Here is a 24,707-nt window from a genome sequence, read left to right on the forward strand (position 1 = left end):
CAATCGTCTGATTTCAGAGGTCATACCTGCCAACATAGGCAAGTAGGTGGTCCACAGAGCAATCCGTGGAACATTAGATATCGTCTGGCGGAGTAAAGGTGCATAAGGCGGCCATTAGAAACATTAAATAATTTAATTTTTAAAAATTAAAAATAAAAATATATATATATTTGAAATTATTTATATTTAAATTAAATTCATAGAAAAGTTTTGATTAGACATATATTTATTGATATGATAATAAGAAAATATCAATATATCAATAAAATTTAAATATATTAAATTATATTTAGATAAAAATTAAAAAATATTTTTTATATAATAAAATGATATATAAAATAATAAATAATGAAAAATATGACAATTTATTAATTATATTAATAAAAAATTATTAGATAATAAGTTATTAAAGTATAAAATTATATACTTATTAATAGTTAGTAGTTACAATAAATATTATTAGTAACTGTATTAAAATAAGATTTATAGAAAAAATATATTAAATTATCTTATATAATATATATTTAGATCTTAAATATTAAAAAAGAATATTAGATCTAATATATATATATATATTAATAAAAATTTATTTTAAAAAGTTTATTATACAAAAACAGGAAGTTATTATATATTCTGATAATAGAATTCTAATAAACAATTTATAAAGAAATAAAAAATTGATTCTATTTTATTTTAATAATTTTAATTTAAGAAAAAATATCAATATTATAATATAATTATGATAAATCATATATAAATAATAAATAGAAACAGTTTAATTTAATTAATATTATAATAGATTACATTTATTATGTAATATTATCAAATATATAATTGCTATCTTTTATTTTTTTATTATATATAAAATTTAGAATAATTTTTATATATAATAACAATATAAATAGTTGTAATATATTAAATAAATAATTTTATAAGATTTTTAAGAAATAATTAGCATAAAAATAACAATAGAGTAATAGATATATAATAATTATATTTATACATCTATCTATAATAAACACAAATTAATACAAAAGATATAAAAATAAATAAATCTGCTATTATAAAAAGATATAAAATATATGTATTCTAAAAATAAATAAATATTATTTTTCTATTCTATTATATATATAATTATTTATTTTATTTTTCTTAAATTTAATTTTATTATATTGTTTCGGTGTTTAATAATTATTAATATAATATTATATAACTAAATTGAATATATTCTTTATTAATTAAGTAAAATAAAAAAAGAATTATTTATTTAAGGACAAAAGTTTTTTTTATTTTTAAAACTATTTTGGAATCAATAAAATCATAATATTTTATTGAAAAATATGTGTGTATCATAAAAATTATGGATAAAGACATTATAAATCCTATAAAATAATAAAAAAATCCATATATCTATATTCATAAAAAATAAAATTTTTTAATATCTATTGCTGTATCCATAATTTTTATTTCTTCTATTTCTATATTTAATCACTCTTCAGATATTAACTATATAAAATCATTTCTTTTTAAAGTCATATCAAATAATGTAAATAACATAGGCTCATCATCTATTTTTGTAGATAAAATTATTTTTATTTCTCCCATACTAAATATTAGTTTTTCATTTTCTCCATCTTTTAATACATATGACTAAAATAATTCTTTTTTCTCATATTTTATTTTTTGACTAAAATGTATTCCAGTATTATCAATTGTTAATTGTATGAGAGCAACAGGAAATTCATTCTATTCTCTATTTGTAATTATTTCAATAAAATCATCTTCTAATTTATAAGGTCAACTATCTAATCTACATTTAAAAGTTAAATTATCTATTTTAGGTAATAATACATATCCATTTTCATAACCACTTGTCATTTTATTTAATAAATAATATATTTCCTAATAACCTAACATGTCTTTATTAAATTTCTAGTATTTATTTTCTATTACCGTAATAAAAATATTTTTCTATACTTCTATCTAAACACCTTTAAATAAATTATTTTCTGCTTTTTTTACATATTCATGTTCAATATATATTTTATCATATTTTATATATGGTCCCTTTAAAATACTACTGTATATATCACTTCTTTTTCTATATTCTAATGAAAGTATAGTTGTATATTCCTAATCAAAATCTATACTAAAAGATAATTCAGATTTATAATAAATTCTATATAATGGATTTTTATATCATTTATAAATTTTATCTAATAATTTTTTATTTTCTAATAATTTATTATTTATTTTATTTTCTAATATATTAAATCCATCTAATGTAGTTAAAGAATCGCTATAATCAATTTTTATAAAAGTTGTTTTATCTAATAATTTCTATACTAAATAAAATAATTCTTTACCTTTATATAATAATTCTACTTCATTATTAGTATATTCTCATATTTTTTCTTTTTCTTTTTTCTATTCATTTTTTGAATCATTATCACGTGTTTCATTTTTATTTTCCGTCTTATCCTTAATATTCTAAACAAATTTTATTTGATTTATTTTCTTTTGTCCTAATAAAAATTCTTTTAATATTCCTCTTGTTTTTATTATATGTATAGGAGAATACATAAAAATTTTTATTTCTTTATTTGATGTTCTTCCAATATTTTCCCTATCTATATCTATTTTTTCTCCTTTTCATCCCATTATATATGTAATTTCTTGATGTAATTTATCATATGATGCTGATATAGATTCCGGTAGCTAATACATTACAAAAAAATCCTTAAAATCAGGAGTATTATCACTTCATCATAATTCATCCGTCTTTTTTCTTTTTGCTTCTTCCTCCTTTCATGGTTTCATACCTTCATATGGCTGTACTGTATTTGGTCTAAAACTTTCTCATGTTTCATGTGGATTCTATGATAAATCTATATTTTTTTTATAATAATAATGTCCTAATCTTATCGGAAATTCTAAATTATCTATAATTTCATCTATTTTTTCCCCATTACCTGCTCTTGCTATAAAATCATATGTATACTACTAATATTTTTTAGACTAAGTCTATCTTAAAATATATAAAATTTGTCTAGATGACATAAAAACAATAGTAGCATCATCTAATATTTTAGTTATTTTTTCATATCCTATTTTATATTCTTTATCTTCTTCATTTAAATTATACTTTAAATTTCAATAATGTTTCTATGCGAATTCAAAATCTCCAACTCCATTATCTGGATTATATGTTTTGATCTAATTTACATTACTAACAGTTCCTGTCATATATTTATCTTTATCTATACCGTTTAAAAATTCTTCCATTTTTTTCTTTGATACATTTCTAATTAAATAATAATTAGCTATAAGCTCATTTTTCATATCAATATTTTCTGTACTTATATAAGCAGTTACATATCTTATACATCTACGCATTATTTCATTATCAATGGGATCTTTTAACATTATAAATTGAGATCCTTGTCCCGCTACATTTTTATATGGAATTTTTTCTAAAAATATCTCTGGCCCCATTCCTCCATTCATAATATCCATATCATCATTATCTGATGCGATATAATCCTCTACTTTTATATCATGAACACTTGGATTCTATAAAGTTCTTATTATTAAGTATATTATTGTTAATAATTTCATTTTGTGTTATAATTTTGTGCGCAAAATACATTAATTAAAAGATATAAAAATAAAATCAACAATAAAAAATAAAGTATATAAAAATAAAAATAAATTTACTTAATTTAATTTAAATTATTTTTTATTTTTTTATATCTTTATAAAAATATCAAAAATTAAAAATATGCAAGAACAACAAGATAAAAAATATATTAGAATAGTATTATCAGAAATATGTCAACAATTACAAAATTTTATAAAAACATGTTTTGGTCCAAGTGGTTAGTATAAAATGATATCTGATGGAGCATTAGATATATCTTTAAGTAAAGATGGTTATTCTTTACTTAAAAATATGCAAATAATTAATCCAATAGCTACAACAATAATAAGAGTATCTCTTTCTATTTATGATTCTTGTCAAGATTCTACTATATCTGTATTATTGTTATTATCAGAAATTTTAATAAAATCAAATAGAATAATATAGGAACAAAACGTACATCCATGGGATATATTAAAAGGAATAGAAAAAGCAAAAGAAAATATAATAAAATATATAAATATTACAAAATTAAAACCAAAAGATGAAGAAACAACTATATTATCATTAATAAGAAATGCATTAAATACTAAAATTTTATATAATAAAGAGTTAGTTAATCACTTAACAATTATTATTAAAGAATGTTATGAAATTATTAAAACAAATAAAGAAATAGATTTAAAATTATTAGAATTTATTAAAATAAAGACAGATAATGATTTAGATACAAAATTAATTAAAGGTATAGTTCTTGATCATGGATTTAGACATCCTTTATCTCAAAAAAGATATGAAGATGTTTTTATATTATATTGTAATATAGGATTTGAATTTGAAAAATCAGAAATTAATTCAAATTTTTCATATAGTAATGCAGAAGAAAAGAAAAAATTAGTAGAAAGTGAAAAAATACATTTATATAATAAATTAAATAAAATAATAGAATTAAAAAAGAAAATTAATAAAAATTTAATAGTTATTACATAGGGAGGTATGGATCCTGAAGCATTAGATATTTTATATAAAAATGGTATAGGAGGTATTAGAAGAGCTAAAAGAAGAAATTTAGAAAGATTTTCTATGATATTAGGTGGAAAACCTATACATAATATAGATGAAATTTCAATAGATTGTTTAGGGCATGCTGATCTAGTTTATGAATATGAATTGAATGATGATGTATATGTATTTATAGAAGGTGTTAAAAATCCAAAGACATGTACATTTGTTATTAAAGGACCTAATAGAATAATTAGAGAAATTGTTATGAATAGTATTAAAAAATCATTATATACTCTAAGAAATTGAATATAGGATGATAAATATGTATTACCTGGTTGTTGTAGTTTTGAATTAGGTTGTTATAATTATTTACAAGAACAAGAAGAAAATATTTATGATCAAAATATATATGGATATCAAATAATGAAAGAATCGTTGTTGTTATTTCCAAAATTAATATTGCAAAATTCTGGTTTTAGTCTTCTTAATTCTATACCTAAATTAATAAGAATAAATAAAGACAATAAGAAATATGGTATTGATTGTTTTAATGAAGATCAATATTTTATAGATGTTATAAAAGAAAATTATTATGATAATGTTAGAAGTAAAGAAGATTTATATAATATGGCAATATATTTTACTCAAGAATTACTTATAGTAGATAAAATCATAATAGTCAAAAACGATAAAAAATAATTAATTTTTTTATAAAAAAATTTTAAATTTCTGTAATGAATATTTTAATATATTTTTTCTTTTTTATACATGTCTGAAATCTATCTTCTAATAATAATATATTAATTTCTAGTTATAATAGTATAATAGAAGAAAATTTATAGTGTGATGAATTACTATATATAATACAAGATTTTATTGATTCTATTAATGATATATATCAAGTAAATATGATAATACAATAGAAAAATATAGAATTACAATTAAATAATTTATCAAAAGAATTAATAAAATATGATAGTCTTTTATCTAATCTTAATTAGAATATAACAGATATTATAAATAGAAGTAAAAATGTATTATCAAATGAACAATATAAAAATATTAATATATGTTGAAAAAAAAAATTAAAATATTTTATATCTATAATAAGAAATTTTATAATATCATTAGATGAAAACAATTTATATATTAAAAGAGACAAAATTAAAAAATTTTTAAAAAAAATAAATAGAAAATATTATTATATTTGTTATTAAATAAATAAACTTAAAATTAATTTTTATATAAATTTTATAAAAATGGGTGATATTGTATTTTTTACTTTAAATGAAAAATTTAAAGAAGAAATGAAGAGATAGAATAAAAAATATAAAATAATGTATATAAATAAAAAATTTAATATATCTTTTGTTCCAGAAAACTATCATGCAATATGTATTTTTGTTTCTGATATTATATCTGATGAAGATATAGAAAAATTAAAAAGTAAAAATTATAAACATGTTTTATTAGCATCTGCAGGATTTAATAATATAAATATAGAATTATGTAAAAAATTTAATATAAAAGTAAGTAGAGTTCCATCATATAGTCCAATATCTATAGCAGAATATGTTTTTGGTATTTCTTATACAATAAATAGAAATTTTTTCTTAATAAATAAACAAATAAAAAATAGAAATTTTACATAGAGTAATTTACTATCTACTGTAATTTTTAATAATTTTACTGTGGGAATTATAGGTACTGGAATTATAGGTAGTAATGTATCTAATTTATTTTCTAGAATGGGATGTAAAATAATATGTTATGATAAGAATAAAAAAGAAAATTATAATTATGTAGAGTTAGATTATTTATTAGAAAATTCTGATATAATAACATTACATATTAATTTATGTGAAGAAACAAAAAATTTTTTTAATGAAGAAAAGATAATTAAAATTAGAAATAATACGATATTAATTAATAGTTCTAGATCAGAAATAATAGATAATGAAGCATTATTAAAATATATTAAAAAATTTAAAGGCGTGGCTTTAGATGTATTTCCAGATGATAATAAAATGTTATTTGAAGAAAATGTTGAAATAAAAAATGATACATTAAAAAAATTATTAGAACAAGAGAATGTAATAATAACCCCACATATAGCATATTATACAAAAGATAGTTTAAAAAATATAATAGATACAGTGCTAAAAAATTATGAATTGTTTATACATAATATGGAAAATAAAAATTATTTATATTAATTTTTATTTTTATCTATTTTATATTTCTTTATATAATTTAATAATGTTGATGTTTTGAAATTTATTTTATTAAATATATTTCAAAATATTTCATCTTCTATTATCATATTTATACTAGATAATGCAGATAAAATTTCAGATTGTTTTTATTATAAGTTTTTTTTTCTAAATATTATTATTAAAGTAAAAGAAACTCTAAATAATATTTTAATACCTTTATATAAAAACAAAACTCATACTTTATTTAATATATTAATTTTTAATATATTTGTAAATAAAGGTATTATTCATTTCGGTAAAAAATATATAGGATCTATTTTATTTTTTTCTAAAAAAACATATGTTTTATAATTGTAATATTTAATCATTTTTTTAAAAATTCATTTGAATTCATTAATTTTTTCATATATATTAATATATAATTCCTTTATTTTATATTTATCTTCTTTGTCATTTATTAAACTATAAAATATAAATAAAGAAGTATTATATGAAAAATTTTGAAGTAAAAATGCAAATATAAAATTCATTCCCTATAAATATCCTATATTTTTAAATAAAAAACAAGAAAAATGATGTAAAATATTTTTTAATATAGTTTCATCATTTTTATAAAAGATCCATGTGTTGAATATGTTCTTTTTATATCTTTATTTATTTCTTCTAAAATTTTACAATTAATATTTTTACAATGACTCTATTCAAATATTTCTATTTTATTATTTAAAATATCTGTTATTAAATATATACAAATATTTTCTAACATTTTTTCTGGAATATTATATTTATATAATATATGATGTAATCTAGTTTTAGATATTTTTTTAGAATTAATAAATTTATTCCATACATTATAATTTTTTTACATTATTAATTTTGTTATTATTTTTATTTTCATAAATTTATTTATGAAGTTAATTAGTTAACACACAAAAATTAAAAATATAATATAAATATTTTTTAATTTAATATTTAAATAAATAAAATTTTCAATAAATAAAATAAGCTTCTTTATTTATAAAATTAAAAATATTGATTAATAAAAACACAAAATTATGTTTAAGAATATTGCTCCATTTTTATATAGTAATTACTATAAAGCCGATAAAGTTATAAATTATAAAGAAATAAAGAATTTTGATATATTTTTAAAATTAAAAAAAGTATCAGTAAATGATAAATTTATTAAAAATATAAAATAGACATTAACATATGATAAACTACATGATGATTTATTGGGATCATATTTATTTAAAAGATTTTTACATACTATTAGAGGATTAGAAAAAATTAATTTTTGTAAAGATGTAGAAGAATATGTAAAAATTAATAATAGTGAAATTTTATATAGATGTGCTAAATTAATATATAAAAGATATTTTTCAAAAAAAAGTACATATTATTTAGTTTCCAATTCTGTTTTTAAAAATAATCCATTAAATAAATTTATAGAATTTACTAAGAATTTAGCAATATTGAAAGATAATGAAATAAATGATAAAGATGAATTATTTGACGAGAATTTATTAGATAAAGAAAAAGGAAAAGAATGAAAAATAAAAGAAAAAGAAACAAATAACTATAAAGATGGTATGGTTTTCATGTTACCTAATAAAAAAACAGATGTAGAATCTATAAAAAGTATTAATAATTTAGGAGTATATTCTGAAATAATAAATAATATAAAAGATAAATTATATTGTCGTAATATTACACATAATTTATTTAAAAAGGCCTATAAATTAATAAATTCGGATTTAAAAGGAGATATATTTTTTAGATTTATGGAATCTGTTTATTTTTTATAGTATACAAGATTTAAAAAATTAGAATCTTTAAAAGTTGATATAAAATCATTTGTTCCTTTAAAATTAATAGGTAAAGGTGCATATGGAATAGTTAGAGTATGTATAAAAAAAGATACAGGTACTTTATATGCATTAAAAAGTATATCTAAAAAAAGAATTTCACAAAATAAATCATATAAAAATATAATGGATGAAAGAAATTTATGATCTATTGTTAATAGTTCATTTATAGTTTCATTAAAATATACATTTTATGATAAACATAATGTTTATTTTGTAATGGATTTAATGTGCGGTGGTGATTTAAAATATCATTTATGTAAATCTGTTTATTTTGAAGAATCTTAGGCTAGATTTTATGCTGCTCGTATTTTGTTAGGGTTAAAATATTTACATAATCATAATATAATATATAGAGATTTAAAATTAGAAAATATATTAATTGATTCTGATGGTAATTGTAAAATATCTGATTTAGGATTATCTGTATAGATGCAAAAAAATAAAATGTCTGTAATAGGATATTGCGGAACACCCGGATATATTGCTCCAGAAATAATAAAAAATTAGTTTTATGATAATAGAGTTGATTTTTTTGCATTAGGAGTTATTATATATAGAATGCTATCAGGTAAAAAACCATTTGAAATAAAAAATTTAAGTAATAATATTATATATAAAACAACAAATGATATTATATTTAGTAATAATATTGATAGAAATGTTGTTTTATATGATCCTGTTTTTCCAAAAGCTTTATTTACTAATAGCGCTGTTTCATTATTAAAGGGATTATTAGAAAAAGATCCTAAAAAAAGATTAGGAAGTAAAGGAGGTAGTGAAGAAATAATGAAACATGAATGATTTTCTTCATTTGATTTTGTAGGATTAGAATATGGATTAAAGAAAATTTCACCAGAATTATTACCTGATTTAGAGGAAATATCTACATAGAAACATTATATAAATGAAAAACAAGAAATAAAAAATACAAAAATTCCAACTGATTTTAATTGAAAAATAAAAGGATTTACATATATACCTCCTTCTTCATATCAATTAGAAATAATTTCTTTATTAGAAAAAATAAAGAAAGAATCCATTTTTGGTACAATGGCATTAAAAGAAAAATATTTTAAATATGTAACTGGAATATATGAAACAGAATCAAGTGATTCAGAAAAAAATAAAGGATTATGAAATAGATTTAAATCACTATTTATCACTAGAAATTAATAAAAAAATAATATTTAATTTAAATTCTATATATTATTATATTATTATGAATTACATTTATAAATAATTTTAAATTTATTGTTTTCTTTGATATATAATATAAAATTATTATTATATGTTTTAATTTTTATGATATTTTCATTGTTATTTATCTAATATAATAGTTTCTATTTATTCTAATAACATAACAATAATTTATTGTTTTTATTAATTATATAATGCAATATATTATTATAATAATAAAATTCTAAAAAATTCTAATTTATTTTAATATTTGTATTATTATGAAATATTAAATTATGTATAATATATTCATTAGTAGTATTATTTTTAAATATAATATTATTATCTTGTTTTTATTATATGTATATATATTTCTATCACATATTTTTATAAAATTATTTATTTCTATATTAAATAAATTATTTTCTTTTGAATATATACTATTTATAATATTATTATTATATTCTATATTAAATTTATATTTATTTTTTAATAAAAGCTATTCTAAAAAATTTAAAATTTTATATCTATTCATAGGTAATAAAGTATTATCTTCTTCTATAAAAGATAAATTAAACTATTCTAATTCTTTATTTAATCATGAATAAAAATATTTTATATTTTCATTATATTTATTAAAAAATATTAATAAATTAGATAATTCTAATACACATTCTTTTATATATTTATCTATTCATTTATTCTAATTATTCTAATTTTCTAATTTTCATTATATAGTTTATATAATTTATCATATAAACTATATAATTCTAATATTTCAATATGTAATACTTCTTGTCTTTTTTTATTAACTCTATAACTTAATTTTATTTTATTTTTATTAGAAAAATCATTTTTAAAAAATTCCTATATTTCTTCTACATATAAATTTTTTAAAATATAAGATTGTAAAATAAAAAAAATATTTTCATTATCATTAATATTATCAATATATTTTGAAATATTATTAAAAAGAAAATTCATTATAAATAATTTTTTGTATTTTATTTAAATTTTCTTTTATATTAAATATATTATTTTTTAATTTATTTATTAAAAAAATAAAATCTAAAAAATTTACTTCATATCCTAATTCTATTTTATTATCTAATATCTATTTACAATTATATTTTCAAATACTATAATAATTTTCATTTTCTAATAATATATTAAATATATATTTATCTGATCAATATATATTATAAACATTATATTTTAACTATAATTTAAATATTTCATAACAATCAGCAAATAAATATAAATAATTATTAGATGTTAATATAAGATAAATTTGTATATTATCTATTTTTTTCTATCTAATTTTTAAAATATTAGATATTTTAATATTATTTATAAATTCTAAATGTATATTATATATTTCTAAACTATTCTATGTAATTATTAATATATTATCTACATTATTATTAAAATATATTTTTTTAATTTCGTATCTAAATTTTTTTAAAGAATATATTTCTGGTTTCTATATATTATTTCATATTTCTATTTCCATATTTTCTTTAAGAATACCTAACACATTTTTATCAATATTATATATATGTTTAATATCATTTTTATTAATAAAAAAGTTTTTTATTTTTAACATATTTATAATATAAAAAAATAAACACAAAAATTATATAATAAAATGAAATTAAATAATATATATATTTTATATTTTATTATATAATTTTAAGGCACGATGACTGAGTGGTTAAGGTGTTAGTCTTGAAAACTAATGGGGAAACCCGCGTAGGTTCGAATCCTGCTTGTGTCGTTTTTTTGAAATAAAATTATTCTTAATTTAAAATAAATAAATTAAACAACATTAAATATTAAAAAATAAATATTAAAATAAAAAATAAATAAAAAATAAAAAATATTTGTATAAATACTACACAAAAATATTATAATGAAATGTAATAATTGTTATGAAGATATATCACAAGATTAGGATATATAGTCGAATTGTTTAGTATGTTATAATTGTGGTACAGTTGTAAATGATAAAATATTTGATTCTAATATACAATTTACAGAATTTAATAATAATGAACATGTTTTAGTAGGAAAAATAATTGATTCTTAGATGCCATAGATGTATATGTCTTCTTCTAATAATAATACAACTAAAATATATACCTGTGATAGTAAAAAAATTATAATGTTATAGTATAGAAAATATTTAAATAAATTATAGATATTATTAGGTTTAGATGATAAAATAAAAGAATCTTGTAAATTATTATTACAATTGGTATTATAGCATAGAATAAATTATGGAATAAATTCATTAAATATGACCGTAGCATGTTTATATTTAACATGTAGAAGAAATAAAACTCCACATATACTTATAGATTTTGTTAATATAATTAAAGTTAATCTATCTAAAATTTATAAAATATGTTAGAAAGTAATAAAAGAATTATGCTTAACAATTCCTTTAATAGATCCATGCACATTAATTCCTAGATTTATTTCTTAGTTAAATATAGAAGATAAAGATAAAATATTGGAAATAACTTTAACTACTGGTAAATTAATAAAATTAATCAAAAAAGATGGAATATCAACAGGTAGAATACCAAATGGTTTATGTGGAGCAGCAATATATATTTCATGTTTTATACATGGTATTTATCCAAGTATAGAAAAAATAATGTAGATTAGTAAAACATGTCCAAATACTATATTTAAAAGATTAATAGAAATATCAAAAACAAAATTAGGAGATATTACAGTTATTGAATTTAATAATGCATATGATATACTATATAATACATATGAAAATACATTACCACCATCATATAATAATAAAATTAAAAATATTGTCTCTTTGTTATCAGAACAAATAGAAAATTTAAAAGAAATATATAAATTAAATGAAAGTGAAATAAATAAAAATGAATATTTAATTAAAATTAAAAGAAATAATTTATATGAAGAAAAAGAGATAAATATTGATGAATTAATATTAGATAAATAGGAAACAGAATTGAAAACTCTTTAGTGAAATAAAATACATTATGATTGAATAGAAAATGAAAAATAGAAATCTATGTTAAATAATAAAATTAATGTAGAAAATAAAAGATAGAAAGTAATAAAATCAACTGAAAATTTAAATATTGTTGATACTTTATATCAAAATTTAAAAAGAAAAAATAGTAAAATTAATTATGAAGCATTATAGATATTATTTAATAAAGATGAAATAATGAATAGTATAATAGAATAGAATAAAGAAATATAAAAAAAATAATTAAAATAAACTAAATTATTTATTTATTTTTTCATTGTTTAAATAATATATCATCAATATTTTTTGATTTTATTTCTATTTCTTTTTTATTATATCTATTATTATATTTATTCTCATTGTTTTTATTTTCTATTATAATATTATTAGTTTTTAATTCATATAATTTTTTCATATTATTCTATTCTATACATTCATTAACTAACTATTCATTTTCATCTTTTTTACTATCTATCATATCATCTAAAAATGAATCACTTATTTCATTTTCTATAATTTCTTCCTCTTCTACTATATCAATAAAGTTATATTCATTTTTTAAAAATATTAATTCATTCTATCTATTTATTGTTAATGAATTAATAAGATTCTATAATTCATCTTTATTTATTTTTGTTTTCTATAAAAAATCAATAAATACTTCTTTATCTTCCTCTAAATGTATTTCATCTACTATAAATTTTTTCATAATTTTTTAAAATTTTAATATTTATAAAAATAATTTTTAAATAAATATTTAGTTATTCAATATCATCTAATGCATCATAAAATACTTTTTTCTCTTTTCCTATTCTAGATAATAAACTTTTTCTTTTTACTGATTTCTATTTTATATTTTCTTTATTTTCATCAATTATTGTAATATCTATTTCTTTATCTTGTTCACTAATATTATTAATATTAGTTTCAGATAATTCATTATCACTACTACTTATAGTAATATCTTTTTTCTTTTTTAATTTATTTTTTACTATTTTCTACTTTTTATTTATTTTAGTATTGTTTTCATCTTCTTTTATTTTTTCTTTAATTTCTTTATTAGATTTAGGTTTATTTATTTTAGTATTGTTTTCATCTTTTTTCATTCTTGGTTTTTTAATTTTTGTATTTTCTTGAATTATTTTAATTTTCATTTGTTTACCTCTATTACTTTCATCTTCACTTAATATTTTTTCATATTCTTCTAATAATTTATCTAAATCATCTAACCAAAATTCTTTAATAGTTTTATTTTTTATTATATTTAATTCTTTTTTCATATTAGATATTTTTTTCTTTAATTCTTCTATTTTTTCATATGTTAAACTTCATAATTTCATATTTAGTAAATAATTATATCCTTTTCCTTCTCCTTCATCTATTTCTAATAAATTAAAAGATTTAATCTATTTAAATATATCATCTTTTTTTCTATTATTAACAATAATTTTTTCTTCTATAACTAAAATTATAAACTAACAAATAGAATCTAATTTTTTAATTTCATTTTCTATATTATATATTAATTTTTCTTTTCTTTTTTCATAATAAAATAATCTTATATCATAAAAATCATTTAATATCTATCTAACATTTTCATATACTTTAATTTCATATCCATTTCTTATAGTAGCTAACTATAAATTTAAAGATAAACTAAGTTTTAATTCTTTATATTGATTTTCTTCTGATATTTTACTAAAATACATATTATATTCTTCACTTAATCTTAATTCATATCTTATTAATTCTTCTGTATGACTTTGTATTATATCTAATATTTTACCCTACTATACAAACTTATCTAATCCTTCTTTAACTTGTGATGTTGTTCTTTTAATAGGTATTTCGGTGATATATATTTTTTTATGATAATAATCATGTTTAAATTCTCCATAAACTATATAAGTATTAGAATCTTTAAACCCTATAGTACCCTAAAATTTTCTATATCATGGATGAATATCTTTTGTTTCTTTAGATTCTAATTTATTTTTTATATACTATATTAAATCTTTTAAATTATAATTAGGTATAAATGTTCTTCATCCTGTACCTATTCCATCTGCTCCATTTAATAATAGAGTTGGTATAACAGGTATTAAAAATTTAGGTTCTATAATCTAACCATCATCTTCCTATTGTTCTAATAAATCCATATCATCTTTATTAAATATAAATTTTGTTATATTACTTAACATAGTATGTATATATCTAGGAGATGCGGAATCTTTACCTCCTTCATGTCTTGTACCAAACTAACCTGCTGGATATAGAAAATTAATATTATTGGATCCAGTAAAATCTTGAGCCATTGTAATTATTGAATTCTACATACTAACATCTCCATGATGATAAGATGTAAACGATGAAACAACTGAACCTAATGTAGAAAGTTTTACTTCTTTAACAATATTCTATTTTAACATAGTATATAGTATTTTTCTCTATACAGGTTTAAATCCATCTATATATGAAGGTATTGTTCTTATATTATTATTTAATGAAAATAATATTAATTCTTCATCTATAAATGATTTATATCTTACAGTTGATTTAGATAAATCTATAAACAAATCTTCTCTATATAAAGTAGTAAGTCATTCTCTTCTTTCTTTAGCTTGTTTTTTATCAAATGCCATAATAATTTTATCTTCATCTTCCTAATTTTCTCATATAAATTCTTTTAAAAATCGATCTAAATTTTTAAAATATTCTTTACCTTCTGCAGTAGTAGATGTACCTAATCCTTTATAGTATTTTTGTATTCATTTTTTTCTTTCTTCTACTGGCATACTATTTATAAATTCTTTATACTATACTAATGTAAAAAATTCTTTTTTTATTTTCTACTTAGTACACACTACTATAGGTGTAATAAGTTGATATAAAAATTTTCCTCTTTTTAATAATGAAGACCAAAAATACTATATAAAATTTATTACAAGACCTTTAATATGACTACCGTCATGATCCTAATCTGCCATTATAATAATTTTACCATATCTCAAAGTTTTATATTCTTTTTCATTACTGTAATCGATTCCAGTTCTTAAATTTAAAATTTTTTTAATATTTTCTATTTCTTGATTATTTAATAAATCTTTAGTACTAACTTCTCTAACATTTAATAATTTACCTTTTAATGGAAATACTCCATAATATGAATGACCTACAATAGATAAACCAGCCATAGCTAATGCTTTTGCTGAATCTCCTTCTGTTAAAATAAGAGAACATAAATAAGAATTTTTTGTTCCTGCCTAATGTGCATCTTCTAATTTAGGCACAGAAATAAATTTTCTATTCTAAGTATTTTTTTTATCAGAATCTTCTAATACTTTCTATTCTCTATATTCTAAATACTTTCTAATATTTTCTATAATAGGAGATGCAATAATTTCTTTAATTAATTTTTCAGGTAATTCACAAAAAGAACCAAAATCTGCTGAATTAGTTGATAATACTTCTTTAGTTTGAGATTTAAATGCTGGATTTTCTATTAAACAATTAACAAAAATAAAGATATGATTTTTAATATATTGTTTTTTTATTTCAGCTTTTTTAATTTTTTTATTTAAATATTCTGTTATTTTATTTATTAATTGATTACCTATATAATCTACGTGTTTTCCACCTTTAATAGTTCATATTGAATTAACAAAAGATACTTGTTGGAAATGTCCATCAGAAGCTGCAATACCAACTTCTCATCTATTATTTTTATAATAAAATTTAGGAGTATCTTCTTTTAGATACATTTTAATATATTGATTAAAATTCTAATGTTCTAATAAATTATTATTAAAATATATTTTACAACTATTATCGGTAACACCTGCTAAATCCAATATTCTTTTTAAAATTATTAATAAAATATCTGGTGTAAAATTTTCTAAAGAAAATCTTTCAAAATCTGGTCAAAATGTAACTTTTGTATAATTAGATTTATTATCAGATTTTTCAATAAGAGCTTCATTTGATTTTGACATATTCTATTCTCATATCTATTTATAATATTTTTTATCTAATTTATTGTTTATTTCTATTTGAAATTTTTTAGAAAATATATTTGTTAATTTTGCACCATATCCATTACGTCCACCTGTTACTTTTTTCTCTTGATCATTATAATTTGAAGATGTTAATAAAAATCCAAATATCAATTCTGGTATGTAAATATTTTCTTTTTTATGAATTTTTATAGGAATTGATTTACCATCATTTTCTATAGATATATATTTCTCTGATACATTTAAATTAATTTTAATATATGACATTGATTTATCTCGTTGTTTATTATCTGCAGCATTTACTAATATTTCATCAAATATTTTAATAAACGCAGGAGGAAAATTAACTTGTTTTTTAATCATTTTTATATCTTTAAACTATATTTCATTAATATCTTCTATTGTTTTTAGAGTTATAGTAGGTATATATGTTTCAATATCTTCTGGTATCACAGAACCTACATATGAATCTGGTCTTAATAATACATGTTCTATAGGTGTTTTTCTTTGATAAATACTATCATAACTTTTATTAAGTTTACTCATATTTTATGTTTATTTATTTATGATATTTTTATTAAAAAAATAATTTTGAATTATTAAATTAATTTATAAATTTTTTATTATTTAAATTATAAAATAATTTTAGATTATAAAATTTAACTTAATTAAGATTAAATTTTAATTTATTTTTTTATATTTTATAAAAAAGAGTTTAATCATATTTAATTAAATATGATAAACTCTCTCCTTTTTACAAAATTTCACAAAGAAATTATAATTTATAAAAAGTTTTCTATTTTATCATAATATTCTTTTTTTAATTTGCAAGAATATAAAAAACCAAATTGTTAATTTTAAACATATCAGGTTAGGGTTATTTTAAAAACATTGACTTTACCAATGTTAATTTATATTTATTAAATTTATATATATATAAATTATTATTTTAAAAAATATAATATTATTTTTATTTTTAAAAATTTATTAAACTAATATTTTTTATTTATTTTAATTAATTTTTAATTTTTAAATTTTATTAATACTTATATATATTTGTATTTTCCATAATAAATTTTATTTTTAATAAAAAAATTATTATAATAAAAATATCAAAATAATAATTTATAAACATAAATAAATCAAATTATGGAAAATACAATATTAGATTTAATATTGAAATTAAGAAATCCAACTTTAATGAATGAAGCAGATGCAAATTTAACAAAGATATTAGAAGATAGACAAAATTTAATTATTTTATTAGATATGATATCATATTAGTAGATAAATGAAGAAAATAAAATGATGATTATAATAATATTAAAAAATAAATTATTAAAAGATAATGAAATAACTAAATGAGAAAATAAATTTAAAATTTTAATTCAAAATAAATTATTACAAAGTTTATTTATCTTAAAAACAACTAATGTTATAAAATTATAGTTGTTAAATATAATAGAAAAATTAATATCTAGAAATTATATAACTAGTATAGAAGAATTATTTAATAATATATATGAAATAGTAATAAGAGAAAATGATATATATAAAATAGAAATTTCTTTAACTATACTTAGATTTATATTAAAAAAACATATACTAATTTTTTCTAAATAGAATAATAATGAAAATAATATATTGGATAAGTCTATTTCTATATTATTAAAAATATTATTTACTTTATATAATAATAGTTCTTAGAATAATAAAATAAATATTGAAGATTTTAATATTTATAATGAATGTATGAGATGTTTATATTATATAATAGGTAATATATTTATAAAAGAATTATATCAAGAAGATATATTATTAAAATTATTAGAAATAACTATTTATATATTAAGATATCCATATGTATCTGAATGAAAACCTATTTATATTGAATATTTAAATATGAAAAGATCTGAACAACATATGAGATTTTATAATTTTTATAAAACAGGAATAAAATTAAGTTTAGAACTTTGAAAAAAAGTATGTGATATAACTGAAAATAAAAAATTTACTTTATATATAACAAATAAATATAAAAATATTATAATAGATACAATATTCGATTTAATAAATTAGATAAATAATGATATATATAAAGATAATCTTACAGTATATTTTATATTTTATATAAGTGAATATTTATTTTATAATTCAAATATTTATAATTTATCTAAAAATAATTTATCTAAAATAATATTATTAGGAATTGAACAAATTAAAATTAAACAAAGTGAATTAGATTTAAAACAAGAAAATATAATAGAATATATACAAGAAATTAAAGATGAAGATGAAGAGAATTATAGTATAAAATTATCTTTTTTTAATTTTATAGTTTCAGGTTTACGTATTAGAACAGATACATTTTTACCTATAGTATTTAATATTTTAAACAATATAGGTAAAAATTATATTAATTCTGATATAATAAATAATGTTATTTACTTAGATGCTGCAATATAGATTTTTGATAATATTTATTATAAAGTAAATTTGATTAAATATAACAATATTTTAGATGAATTTTTTGAATTATATATTAGAAAATAGATGAATAGTAACTTTATTTTTTTAAATATAACTATTATAAATTTTTTTTCTTGTTATAAAAGAATTACAAGTACTTAGTTATTACAAGAAATTATAAATTAGATATATAATAATTTATTAAGTTCAGATATAGAATTAATATTAGAATCTATTAATATATTAATTAATATATTAAGAAAGATAAAAGATGAAAAAACAAAAGAAAAAATTATTTCACTAGTAATTGAAAGAGTATTAGAAAAAATAATAGATTTAATTGTAAAATATAATAAAGAGCTAGATATATTATCTGTATTAAATGAAATAATAGATTTAATAGGAGAAGATTTAATACCCTATACTAATAAAATAATAGAAATATTATTAATAAATTTAAATAATGGAAAAAATATAGAAACTGAAGAAGATGAAGATAATGTAATTGAAACACTTACATGTATTAAATCATTAATATTTGCTTGTAGAAATGAACAAAATATATTAAATATAATTAAAATTTCTATATCTGATAGTTTATTATTTTATCTTACATAGAATGAAACTATATTTGCTACGGAAATTTTAGATATAATATATTATTTAGTTTATTATAATAATGAAATAGATTTAAAATTATTTTTATTATTAGAATATATTTGTTAGATATATATAAATTGATCATCTGATTATATACTTGACATTGTTATAATTTTAGAAAATTATTTAAAAAATGGTAGAAATATTATATTTTCAGAAAATAATCAATATATTATTCATATATTTAAATTAATAGAAAATATATTAAAAACTAATGAAATATTTTTATATAAATATATTGGATCAATAATGTAGGCTTTATTTATTAATTCAGCAGAATTTTTATATTTTAATAATAATGAATAGTCTTATATGTAGTTATTACATATATGTTTTACTTGTTTAGTATAGATTTAGAATAATAAACAAGAAATAGAAGAAGATGATAATAATAAAAAAATATTTATTTTTGCTATATTATCAGCTTTATATTCTAATATAAAATTATTTAAATTATATTGTTAGAATAATAATATATAGATATTTTAGATTTTAAAATTTGTTATAGATAATGAATATATTAATGAAAAAAATATAAAATATGATATGAGTTATCATATATGATTTATATTTTTTATTTCTTAGTTTTTTAAAGATTAGGGTTATTTATTATTAGATTATGATAGTAATATAAAATTATTTGAAAAATTATTAAAAATAGTTATTAAGAAAATAAAAATAGAAAACAAAGAAAGTTAGAAAGATAAAATATCAACAACTAAAGAAAGTAGTTCAGATGACGAATTGGAAAATATTTTAAATTTAAATGATAATGAAGATTGTTTAGATTATGATAGATTAATAGATGGCGATGAAGAAGATATGAAAAGTGAATCTATATCTACTTATGAAGATGATGAATTAGAAATGTTAAAAATAAATACAATATTAGAAGATAAAAATTATTTAGATATTTTTAATACATGTATAAATATTATACATAAAGAAAATAACTAGTTATTTAATGATATATGAAATAAAATTAATAATAAAGATAAGTAGATTTTATAGAATGAAATTCAAAATAAATTAAATTAAGTTTAATTTTTCTATTAATTTTTTATATAGTATACTCATTAATATGCCTATTATTTTTTCATTTCATCTGTGAAAATAAAATGTTGTTATTAAAAATAATAGCAACAATAAAATAAAATAAAATAATATATATAATAATATATATTTTATTAAATTAATATTTTTATTTTTGAATTTAATAATTCAATTAAATATTTTGATTCATTAAATATAATATATATAAGTATTAAAATAGTAAAAGTATGACCACTTGGTCTAAATCCATTTCATTCCTGATTATTTTTATAACATTTATAATATGTTTTATATTTAGATACTTTACAATATCCATTATTTCTAAATATTGATTTTCAAAATATATAATCTATAATAAAAAGTAATAAAGAAGAAGAATAAATTCTAAATATTGTTTTTATAGATTTTTGAAATATAATTATAAAATTATTATATTTTTTATATAATATAATTAATTTAACTAAAACGATTGGTATAAATAAAAATATCTAATGATATTTTATAAAAATAATATCTATTATATTAGATGGACTTGTTATATAGTATCACTACTAATATTTTTTTAAGTTATATTTTTCACCTAATATTTGTAAAATTAAAAATAATAATAATAATAAATAAAACATATAGGTTTGTGTTTTTAAAACCTATTACTATTATTATTAAAAAGATGTCAGTATTTTCTTTGAGTTTAATATGTAATAAAGAATTAGATACAAAAAATTGTATATTTATTAAAATAGAAAATTATAGATATATGATAAATAGTTGTGAAGGTATTTAGAGAATGATATTAGATTATAGTATTTCAATAGCTATTGATTATATTTTTTTAACTGATTTAAAATTTGAAAATGTATTTGGATTATTTGTATTAGCAATATCTTATAGTAGTAATTTACCAAAAAATAAATTAAAAATATATTCATATAATTCAGAAAAATTATATGAATTACTTAAAATATATATTTGTAATGAGAAAAGAATGAATTATTTAGAGTTTATAGATTATAATTCATGTGATTATAAATTTATAGACAAATTTATTAATATCAAAATAAAAAAAGATTTTTATTTTAAAATAAAAATTATAAATAAAAAAAGCAATTTTGATCAAAAACTATGTAAAATGTATAAATTAGAAGGATTAGATTATAAATATATATATGAAAATAAATTTATAATAAAAAATAATAAAAAAATAGAATTAAAAGATGTTATTTTATCTAATGAAAAAACAGGTCCTACAATTATATTTACAGATTATCCTAATTAGATATTATATAATTAGAATGAAATCTATTATATATTTACAAATCATAAATTAAATAATTAGAAAAAAAATCAATATTTATTTACAAATAATGATAAAGATGAATTAAAGTATTTACATATGAATAATTATATAACTAATATTAATAAAGAAATTTAGATTCCTAAAAATAAATATATTTATTATACATTTTATCCTTATACATCATATGATATTATATGAAATAATAATATAAAAAATAATAACAACAGAATAAATAGAGATAATAAATTAATTATTGAAGAACCTACTAAAATATTATTAAAATATTTAAAATTAAATGATATAAAAATTAAAATAATATTTTTAGGTACTAGTTCTTCTAGTCCTAGTATGTTAAGAACTGTATCATGTATATTATTAAATGTAAATAATGAAACAATAATGTTAGATTGTGGAGAATTTAGTTATAATTAGATATTATTATTATCTAATAATAATCCAAAATCTATTTTATAGAATTTAAAATATATTTTTATATCACATTCACATTCAGATCATTTTATAGGTATAATAACAATAATAAAATATTATAAATTATATAATAAAAATAAATTATTTATATTTTGTAATCCGAAAATAATAAATTACTGTATTAATACATGTAAATTTTTTAATATATCAGTTGAAGGAATAGAATTTATAGAATCTGAAGTATAGTAGAATCATGATAATTTTGATTTTATTTTTTTAAATACGATACATAAAAGATATTCAAAAGCTATTATAATAAACTATAAAGAATTATCTATAATATATACAGGAGATACATTATATTCTATAAAATTAATAAATGAAATTAATATAAATAAAAAATTAAACAATATTTTAATATCAGAAGCTACATTTTTAATTAAATATTAGAATGAAGCTAATATTAGAAAACATCAAACAACAATAGATGCATATAATTTAGCAAAAAATATAAAATCTAATTTAATATGTTTTACACATTTTAGTCATAGAAATAAAGAATGAGAGATTAAAGAAGAAATGAAAAATTTAATAAAAAACGTAAGTTATTTTGATTGTTACGATTTATTAAAAATTCTTATTAAAGATGGAAATATAATATTAAATACTAACTAATCTAAATTATTTATGACTACTATGAATTTATTATAGTTTTTTTTGCAATTATTTTATTATCTATATATTTTAAACTCATTTTTTCATTCTTATCATAATCAAATTCAATTATATTATTGATTTTATTATTAATTTTTTTTTCTATAATAAATTGTACTACTAAATTTAATTTATATCCATTTTCAACTTTATTAAATGAAAAATTATATATTTTATAATAATATAAATCTTTAGAAAATAAATTTATTGTTTTTTTTATAATATGAGGCTTTTCATAATTTATAAAATAATCGATGTTATTATTACTAATATTTTTATCTATATGTATAGAAAAATTTACGCTATCTGTTTGAAATGTATTAATATTATATTTATTATCATTTGATTTTTCAATAATATTAGCTAAATCTTTAACTAAATAATATTCAAATAATATTATAATATTACTACAATTTATTTTTTCTATATTAAGATACTTATATAAATTATTATTATCATTATTAATTATATTGGGATAATTGTTATTATTATTTAATTTAATTTTTATATCACATTTTTTATAATATTCATTTTCACCAGAATTTTCATTTTCATCAGAATTGATTTCTTTTAATTTTATTTCACACATACAATTTTTTTTTTCAGAATATTCTAAAAAAATATTTTCATTATATAAAGTTAATAAAGTATTATTATCAGGATTTATATTTTTATTTTGACCAAAAATCTAATCATATATATTATTTGATAAAAAAAATCTATTAGATATAAATAAATAATTAAGTAATAATAATCTATTATATATAAATAAAATATTATTCTATATAAATATATTTTTATTTGGATAATTTGTATCTATATTATTATATAGTTTTTTCTATTTTTTATCATGAAAATTAATATATCCAAAACATAATTTCTCTTTTTTTAAATTATCTAATAAAACAAAAAATTTATTAGAATTATCTTTTAAGGAAGATAAAGATTCTTTATATTTGTTATATTTAATTTTTTCAGTCTATAATATACTATTTCTTTCTATATGATATTGATTATTAACCTAATAAATTATATATTTAACATTTAAATAAACTTCTGCGTTTTTATCAATTACAATTCAATATTCACATTCAATAGGCGATTTTACTAAATACTGTATTTTTATATTTTCATTTAAAATA

General features: G+C 16.3%; 1 non-coding gene and 1 pseudogene across 1 annotated transcript; one reads left to right on the top strand and one right to left on the bottom strand.

The window, feature by feature from the left end:
* The first annotated feature begins 11,604 nt into the window (after window positions 1-11,604).
* On the top strand, window positions 11,605-11,685 carry trnas-uga. Its single transcript has one exon. It is a non-coding gene; the product is annotated as a tRNA-Ser (tRNA).
* Window positions 11,686-14,933: 3,248 nt separating this feature from the next.
* On the bottom strand, window positions 14,934-17,489 carry LOC125290244 (annotated as a pseudogene).
* Window positions 17,490-24,707: the final 7,218 nt, after the last annotated feature.

Source organism: Alosa alosa, unplaced genomic scaffold, assembly GCF_017589495.1.
Source record: "Alosa alosa isolate M-15738 ecotype Scorff River unplaced genomic scaffold, AALO_Geno_1.1 AALO_1.0_unplaced_3, whole genome shotgun sequence".
NCBI classification, from domain to species: Eukaryota; Metazoa; Chordata; class Actinopteri; order Clupeiformes; family Clupeidae; genus Alosa; species Alosa alosa.